The 9,323-nt window shown below is 35.4% G+C and overlaps 1 pseudogene; it reads right to left on the bottom strand.

Moving 5' to 3' along the window:
- Positions 1-5,981: 5,981 nt before the first annotated feature.
- On the bottom strand, positions 5,982-8,515 carry LOC114543812 (annotated as a pseudogene).
- Positions 8,516-9,323: the final 808 nt, after the last annotated feature.

The following is a 9,323-nucleotide window of genomic DNA, read 5'->3' as shown; positions in this document are numbered from 1 at the left end:
AGCAAGACAATATAGGCATATGTGTGTTTCCTTCAAAATACTGCGAGACAAGTAGCACGTTATCCACGAGAGACCGCCGTCGAATAGTGAGTATCATCAATACTTTATACTAGTACTTTATTCTTTATGGTTTATATTCCCGTATTTTGCATACTCTGCGCAAAGTCACTGCGGATGATGAATGTATCATTATGGGACATTTCATAGGCATTATGCTGTAATTTGTATTTAGACTTTGACCTTTGTCTTTTAAATAAATAGTAAAATGATATTTTATCTATTTATAGACTCTTTGTGCTAAACAAACAGATTATGAAAAGTGTGGCGCTACAAAATCTCATAGTCAAGCAGCAGCATGTTAATCAACCGAGAGTTTTGAACAATGCCCAACAGCAGAGAGTGACCAACACGATTTATGAGTTGAGATGCTTGAAACAATCAGCAGAAGAAACTGACATGGTATTAAAGACGGAGTAATTTCCGGAATTATGCAAACAAATTCTATCTATCAAAATTATGCATATAAAGTCTATATCTATATATTTTAGGGTGATATTGAAGGAAATGTAAAGACCGCGTGGGTCCAGACAATGCCATCAAGTTGTAGCAATTGCAATGAATTAACGAAAAAGTTGAGGCAAATGAAGGAAAGGATGCTTTTTTATAAGGCTCAGTGAAGTTTTGGTAATCATAATCTGTTAATGTTGTTCAAAACATGTTATGATAATATATTCTGTAAATGTTGCTTATTGCAATCCCTTATTTATTTACTAGGTGGTGATAATTCATCATCAGATGATGATACTAGTGATGAGGAAGAGGATAGTGATGATGATGATGATGTTAGCAGTGTTAGCAATGTTGACTCACATACATCAGAACCATCCATACCAACAGAGGTCGAAGAAGAACCAGCACTGGAAGAGCCATTGACTGCCACTGATACAGAATCGGAGATAGAGGATGATATTTCTGGGAAAAGGTACTAATTTTACTCAAATACACTATGTATAAATGACCGAAATGAAATATCTATAAGAAATAAAGTACGCATGTAGTTGTATGCAAACATAAGCAAAATACCTTGATATCTTATATTGATATCTTATTACTTCATTCTATTCATTTAAGAGTCTATATCAAAGATGACAATTTGAGGACACAAGCAAAGTTTGTTGTCTTTCTTCCACAACTCATGGAATTATTTGGCACTTGTCCAACCTGTAGCATGCCAGGTGTCCTCATTGATGTTAAAAGTTTGGAACAATGGTACAAATCGAGAGAACATGCAGTCAAAAAAAGTGCACAAAACGCAACAATGTGTGGAGCAGTCAACCAAAATTTCCTAACTCCAGTATTCCAGCGGGGAATTTACTTCTTCATTTGCCATTTAACTGGCGGTGGATCTGCAAGCAAAACGCTAAGAATATTTGAACATATGGGGTTAGGAAGCATATCTCTGTCCACATTCTACCGCCATCAACGTGTATGTATACATGCAGTTTGTTTGATTAGTTACCTAACCAGTTAGCTATATTGGTGTTGACCAGTTCAAAACAATTCCTATTTAGGTTGTTTTTTTCTATCATGACAAAAAAATAGCTGCCACTCATTTGTTATTTGTTTGCTCTCTTGGAAGTTAGGTGAGGAATTTCCATCACCTTGTACTTATTATGAAGATCTCTTTATTTTAAGACCAAGCTGTTTCCCACCATTCATATGCATTGGAAATCATACAAAGCATCATGGCAAGCGAAGTTGAAAGAAATAGATGGCTTTGTTTTAGCTGGGGATGGTCGTCATGACAGTATGGGACATAGCGCAAAAATAATGTGCATATAGTTTGTTCTGTTGTGATGATCCAATAAATGCAATAATTGATTTCAGTTTAGTGCAGGTACTGTGTAATTGCATAATATATTGTAGATTTATGAACTCTTAGCATATTATATATTTGCATATTTTTCACCATTTAGAAAAATGAAGCTGGCAGCAGTCCTGCCATGGAATATATGGCTTTCACAAGATCAATGGAGGATGTATCAAAAAATGATTTGAATCTTAACACCTTTGTGTCTGATCGCCATTCATCCATTGCCAAACACATGCTAGAAAAGCTGCCAGAAATCACTCACTACTTTGACCTGTGGCATTTGACCAAATGTATGTGCTATAAATATCACATAATTGCTATGTAGAATATACAAACATACTAAAGACATACTGTATATTCTTTAGAGGTTTCAAAAGTACTGAGCAAAATTGCTAAGGAGAAGGATTGTGAGGTGCTTTTACCATGGGTGAAGCCATGTGTTAACCATCTCATCTGGAGTGCCACATCCACAGCTGATGGTAATGGCCAAGTCATTTGGGCAAAATTTGAATCATTTTTGGAACATGTTACTAATGTTCACAAAGACTTTCCTAATCCTGTCTTCAATAAGTGTGCACATGATGATATAGAGGAAAGAACACGGCTTGATAAAGGTAAAACATATTTTACAAATAACCACAATTAGCTGTATTGCACACCCTGAATCTAACTATCAACTGCTGTTCATCTCTCCAAATTTATGTGACAAACATGTTTCATCTTATTGAATAAGTTGAACCATTTTTGTTTGTTTAAACTACTTGTATACAATTTTAATTAGCATATAAGTATACCAACTATTAATACTGCATTGGTATGGTAACTATAAATTTATTTTGGTTAATATAGATTCTGATGTTTATGAGAGAGTGCGCAATGCTCTTTTAAACAAGAGAATTATAAAGGGTATTTGCCAAGCATCACCACTTTCACAGACTAGTTGCTTAGAGGGATTCCACTCTGTGTTAAATCATTTTTCCCCAAAAATGATTGCATTTTCATTTCCAGGGATGTATTGCAGGTATGTACATGCTTTTATAATGTATACAGACTCCTATATGTATATAATCCCTCCATCATCTTGTTAATAAGTCATGCTCAACATTGGTGTGAAAAATAACTATTACAGTTATACAGACACAGTTCTATTGTTATTTTATAAATAAACATCTAAAACTAAGCTTCACTTTATTTTAAACTACAGGCACATATTGGCAATTACTCATTTCAACAAAAACCTCAGAAGAGATGAACTAATGGCTGAAACTGGAAAACCTCAAGTCAAAATATCGTATCCAAAATTTAACTAGGGATCCAAGGATAGTGCAAAGTTTTCATGCCCTGTAATACCTAAGCAACACGTTTTCCCAACATAAACATTTTGACTTATGCCAGTAAAAATATAATGAACTAGGTTAAACATTAATCAAAAGGAAATTATTCAAAGTACTCAAGTTACGTTAGCCGCGGATACTGTCACTATTAAATTATTTTAGTTGCCCATGTAAACCGGACGCGATTTTCTCAGTTTAGTCTCTTTTCTTCGTCAAACAACTGTGACTACATTCACTACATTTATATGATGGCAACAATTTATCGTCATTTCATAAGAATAGCCAAAATAGTTGCGTTGTAAATAATGTAAATAAACCGCGGTGCATATTATGTCTATGATGTGGATACTTCGACGCGTAGCTAAATCGATACAAAACAATATACATATAATCAATACTGTATACCACCAAAATGATTTGATTACTGCACAAAATGTCCGTTTTGTATAGTATCATTTATGTACTGTATGCAGAATACCAGGTATCGACTTGCTATATATCGACATAATATATATTCGTCATTCGTGTAAGAGATCTATCAATACATAAACAACACAGCGTCGTTTTTTCCTAACCTCTTATGAATCTCTATTTATGGAATAAACCTTCCAAATTATATTTGTGTCGAATTGAATGCTCGTAATTCATAACATAAGTTGATAAATTGCGTAGATTCTCAAAGAATTGCACGATTTTTACGCTCGGAATGTTTTGAAGCAATGCTCGTCGCTCCTCGTTTCTTTACATCGTGAATAATGTTGAAGGCTCGACGGCACATGCGCAGTTGCGACGTATAGGAAAAAATCGGGTGTTCCGGGGGTAAATCTGCGCAAATCCCTTTGAAACAAAACCCAAACCGCGGAAAAGCAATGCTTTAAAATTTACAGTAACCGTCAAAATTCCTCAATATTTTGGTGAACTTAGCAAAAGAAATGTAGAGAATTAATAAATAAAGCAAGTTAAACTGATTTAAAAACTTTAAATTACTGATTATATACAAAAAGCTCATTACCAGAAATTTGGGACATTTTGCGTCCGCGTTCTTGGGCAGCGTCCGCTTCTTGACCGAAGGAATTGGTGAAAATTTCATAAAATGGCTCGATGGTATAATTATGCAATAATCCGTAATGGCGACTAACACCCGTGAAAGGCAAGGAGTCCCGTATTTTCTTTGAACAAATTGAGTACCGTAGACATTGTATACGATGAAACAAAAAGGAAGAAAATTAAAAAAACAAAGATAGTTGGTATTTTTGAGGCTGAGCGTGTGATTGCCCGCAGAAAGGTTAACAAGGTAAACATCTTTGTAGACGTAGTATATCGACTTTTGATGTTCTATGTATTTTAATATCTAATAAAGACCATCTATCAAACGTACGCTTATAGGAAGTCAAGTACCTAGTTAAATGGAAGGATTACAGTTCGTTTGAAAGTACTTGGGAACCGGAACATCACATTTCAAGAGCATCCTTAAGGTAAATTTTATTCATCAGTGTAATGTCAAACTGACAAATTGGGATACTATATCCAAGTTTTAAAATAATATTAAACCCTTTGAATTTTGAAACAAAGGTTTGGACATGAAAAAGTACTGTAGTTGTGCCATAATTAGGATGAAGTGTGATAAAGATATGTACAGCACATGCATGAGTTTCAGTGTTTGTAAACTGCCAGCCACAGTTGCAGTGTTCAATAAGTTTTAATAGAAAAATAGAATTCAAGGCTTATGTCTTCCCTTTGGCAGTACTGGGCAATTTAGGGGGCACATACTGCAATTTTATTTCTTCAGGAGTTTTTTTTATATTAAAATGCATATTTTAATACTCCAGGTACTTTGAGAACCCTAAACCACACACTAATGATGTCATAGAATGTGTGGACCGGTTAAGAAAGGAAGTTGTTGCTTCCCTCAAACACAGATGGCCAGAACAAAAGTTGACTGTGGAGTTTCGACATGATGTTTATAATTACTTGTTTGGTGGGAAAGGAAAGGCTGCTGAACAAAAGAGCTGGACATTGTTTGAGGAACAGGATTTTGTAAATTGTGGCCTACCCAATAATTGGAATTGCCGCTATGACAAACATGGGGATGGTGTAAAGATGCTATTTCCGGTGAAGATGCGGAAATTTCTTGGTAGATCAGCAAAATGTTTTGTGAAAGAAGGAGAAAGCATTGTTGAAGCTCCCCGTGCTTACACTGAAAAAATTTCAATTAACTTTATTAAAGTTGCTTCATAAAGGTAATGTTGGATTAAAATAACATGAAGTGAACCTATATATACATAAACCTATGTAAAGTCAATCTGCTTGGCAGTGACATAGTTTGTGGATAATTACAGCACACTGCGAACTACTTTAACAAAGCAGACTCTTTATAAAAGAGAATAATTGAGTTTTTTTTTATATTTTGATATCTTTATGCATAAATAAGTGACATCATTGGTGTGGAAAAAGTATATTAAAGCAAATTGCAACACTTGTATACATGATATTTGTAGATATATCATATGTCATTATATACCTCACTTGTCAGTCCAATGGTTTCATCTCTCAATTGTAATGTTTTTCTTTGGTGTAACAACCACTAATTATTTCATAACCAAAATATGCAAAATTTCCTCTGGCAATGATCCATATTCACAGATTGAAAGCTTAAGGAATTAAAAATTTGTAGTTTCTCAACCAAGCAAAAAATTCACCTACTGGAATAATACCAGTAGCATCTATACATCTGCTTGTTCCCATGAAACAAGACAGTTAAACTCTTGAAGCATTTAGGATGTTTCAATTAAATTTATTAGCTGATGCTTTTTAAACTTTGACAGCCCTCGTCTGTTGAGGCCTTTTTCTTTGACAATGTTGCGTAACTGCATGATCGTTAACTTTCCATAATCCACCGAATTTGTGATTGGGATTGGGGGGGAATGCAATATGTCGTGATCATCTACTTGGGGTGTAGCAGGTTGAGAAAGACGTCTTCTGTCTTTCCTTACTCTGCAGATATCTCCTCCCCAGTATTCAGCCTTTCTTTTAATATAAGGACCTTTCACACGTACATGTTGCTTTAAGTCCCACTGCCTGCTCTCTGTTTGGAGGATATCCTTGGCAGCATCCCATTTATTAGATTTTTGGAACATAATTCTTTTGGCGTCGTCGTTGTTTTTTTCAACACAGCTTGACCCGTAAACTTCTTAATGCAACCATATTGTTGAATGAAAATTGGAATGTGATAACACATCATGTGCATGTAAGGTGTGACTCTATCCCTTGTATAGCCAGATCTAGTATTTCTTAAAGAACAAAACAGTTCAATCCATTTTATTGCTTTGTTAAATATGATGCTGGATGAATCACATGTCAATTCAAAATTTGTGATCAAATCATAGTAATCTTTGAAATCTCTCCATATTTGAGTTACAATTTCACATGTCTCAGGGTAGAGATAATGATGCAATATATCAGGGAGTTTGTTTAGCAAGGTTTTCTTTTGGCCCCCAACTAAGCTGGTGTGGTCTTCGATTTTACTTCTTGATCCATCTGCATTTTTCTTAAACCAAACTGAAAATGGTACACCTAATTCATTTATATTGTCTACAAATTTTTTTAACAGTGTCCCTTTGGGTTGAGTATTTGGCTTGTTAAAATCTGCAATCACATCCCGTTCAATTATTTCATCAATTATGTTTTGAAGCAACCGGTCTGTCACCCTTAACAATAGGTGTAACTCATCTGGCACTACATGGTCTAGCTCTATATCAATCAGGGGGGGACGGATACACCCAAAATTTTCTCCACTAGTTTGCCACATCTCTTTGAGTTCAGCCAAATTTCTCCTTTGTTCCCCCTCATTGTAAAAGTTCAAGGGCTTGCTTGTGTCCCATCTGTTTTGTTTGTGCACCTTACACCATAAACAGGCATAATTTGATGAAGCAGAGTTTAAGCCCATTATCATTAACAAGAATTTAAGATCACCACCAAGAAAGAACTCCAATTTGATTTCTTTACCATCAATTAATATAAATCCTTGATGAATAAGTTCATTAATTTCTTTGAAAAAATTAGGTAGTGAGTCCTTCAATGTCTCATAGTCTTCAGGTCCATTAATTATTGCAACCGTTCTATTATTCTTTGATGACATGACATTTTCTTCAAGTTGTAGGAGTGCAAATGAGAACATCATGAAATTCGTAGTTCTGGACATTCGGGCACCATCGCCACTTAACTTTATTTGGATTGTTTCTCTCTCTAACTCTGGTTTTATGACTAGTAGATCTTTTACATGGTCCATTAGGGTAGATGTAAAATTAAGTTTTGCACCTAAATACTTTCCTTGTGTTCTTTCTATAGAGTATGTCTTGTTTAAGTCTGATCTTGACTTTTTGATAATGTAAGATTTTGGTAGACCATCTGTAATCATGGATAGTTCATGGTAAGCTTCATCAGCTATACAAAATTTGTCCAATAAAAACAAAACTTTTTCAATATTGTCCTCGTTATCTTGGCTCATACCTGGTACACCACTGGATGCATCATAGTCTAGGGTGTGAGAAGTACCCTCTTTATCTTGGAGTGTAATATTTGAAAGCTCTAGACCGAAGCTTTTTAGAAACCAAAGTGCACATTGTGCTTTGTTTTTAAGCAGCCGAAGTTTTCTCACTTTTTGTTTTTTTCCTACCTCTTGAAATGTTCTCCCTTGACAATTTAACGTGTCTCTCCTTTCAAGTGTTTCGATGTAATCAGCAAATTCGCTGTTTTCATTTTTAAGTTCAGCAACTTCCTCCTTCAAATTATTGACTTCCTCAATAATTTCTTCATATAGTTGCTTCTTCGCATTTTCTAAATCAGGGTAGTTCTTCTTGTACTGTTCAAATTCTTGACTGCATTGGCTTGCCTGTAATTTGTACTCTTCTGCTGACTCAATCTCTCCTCTTTGAACACTGATTCTGTAAACATTGTGTTCCAACTCTTTCTTCTTCCTTCCTTTGGCCTTTTGAATAGTAGTTTTGACATAGCTAGCTTGTTTCCGAAGCAACTTTTCTATACGTTCGCAGTCGCGTTTAATAGTAAACCATCCGTCCACAACACTTGCATTGAGGAAATCAATATAATTTACATATCGAATATCTACGGAAGTGACGTTTAGAAGCGAGTTCCAAAATTGGAGCAACCCCCATGGAATATCTAGAGTAAATAAAATCTGCCTCCTTGAATCAACTTGCCGATTTACATACGTTAAAGGCCCTTCAGTACTTAACTTCAGCTTCCAGTCGATATGAAGCTTCTTGTAACTTTCCAGAATGTCAGACATATTTGATTTTTGAATTTGCGCGCGCCAAGGCGCCACTTGTTCATGGCCATTTATGACTCTCCAGAGCGCAATATTACGCAATTTTTGGGCTCTTTTTCGCTTTTAAAGACTGTGAACTAGATTTAAATTAAGTTTAGAAAAAAATGGCTGCTCGAAAGTTTAGAAGCCTTTCTTTACATGGCGGAGAAAATTTTCTTTCTTTCTTCAAATGTATATGGCCGGATGCTTAACACACTGAAGAATTATGAAATTTCAAACGCTGTGGGAACCGTGGCGGTAAAAAATACGAAGATATTTATGAGTTATATCGGTAGCTATATCACAACTAAAGACATTTCCAACTCCGAACTTTGCATCGTCCAAAAGGAAAGTGGTGTATTTGACCAGATTGTAGAGCATGTTTACCGATATTACTATGCTTTATATAGCCGAATCATTCAAATTGGACTTGTATATAAATCGCACTCAGGAACCTCGAGGATTGCAAGTGAGTGAATATTTTTGTTATAACTCTTCCTTTCTGAGCGATTTACAGAATTCGAACTCCGAACCAAGAAAAAAACACACATAGGAAGCGTAATTTAAAGTTTTGTGATTAAGCCATATTGTTTCGCATGAAATTTGGCCGCCATGTTTGTTTTTATCCGAATGCAAGACGCCATCTTGTCCCAAATTTCTGGTAATGTACTATACGCATAAAAACACTCCGCCCCCCGGAGTTTACACTATGACTGATTGACTGTCTGACTGTCTGATGTGAATTTTCGCCACTCACCACAATACTGCAAAGTTTCACAGAAACTTTGCA

This window comes from Dendronephthya gigantea, unplaced genomic scaffold (genome assembly GCF_004324835.1).
Source record: "Dendronephthya gigantea isolate DGI-Jeju-01 unplaced genomic scaffold, DenGig_1.0 000560F, whole genome shotgun sequence".
NCBI classification, from domain to species: domain Eukaryota; kingdom Metazoa; phylum Cnidaria; class Anthozoa; order Malacalcyonacea; family Nephtheidae; genus Dendronephthya; species Dendronephthya gigantea.
This window is presented reverse-complemented; position numbering and strand designations above follow the sequence as displayed.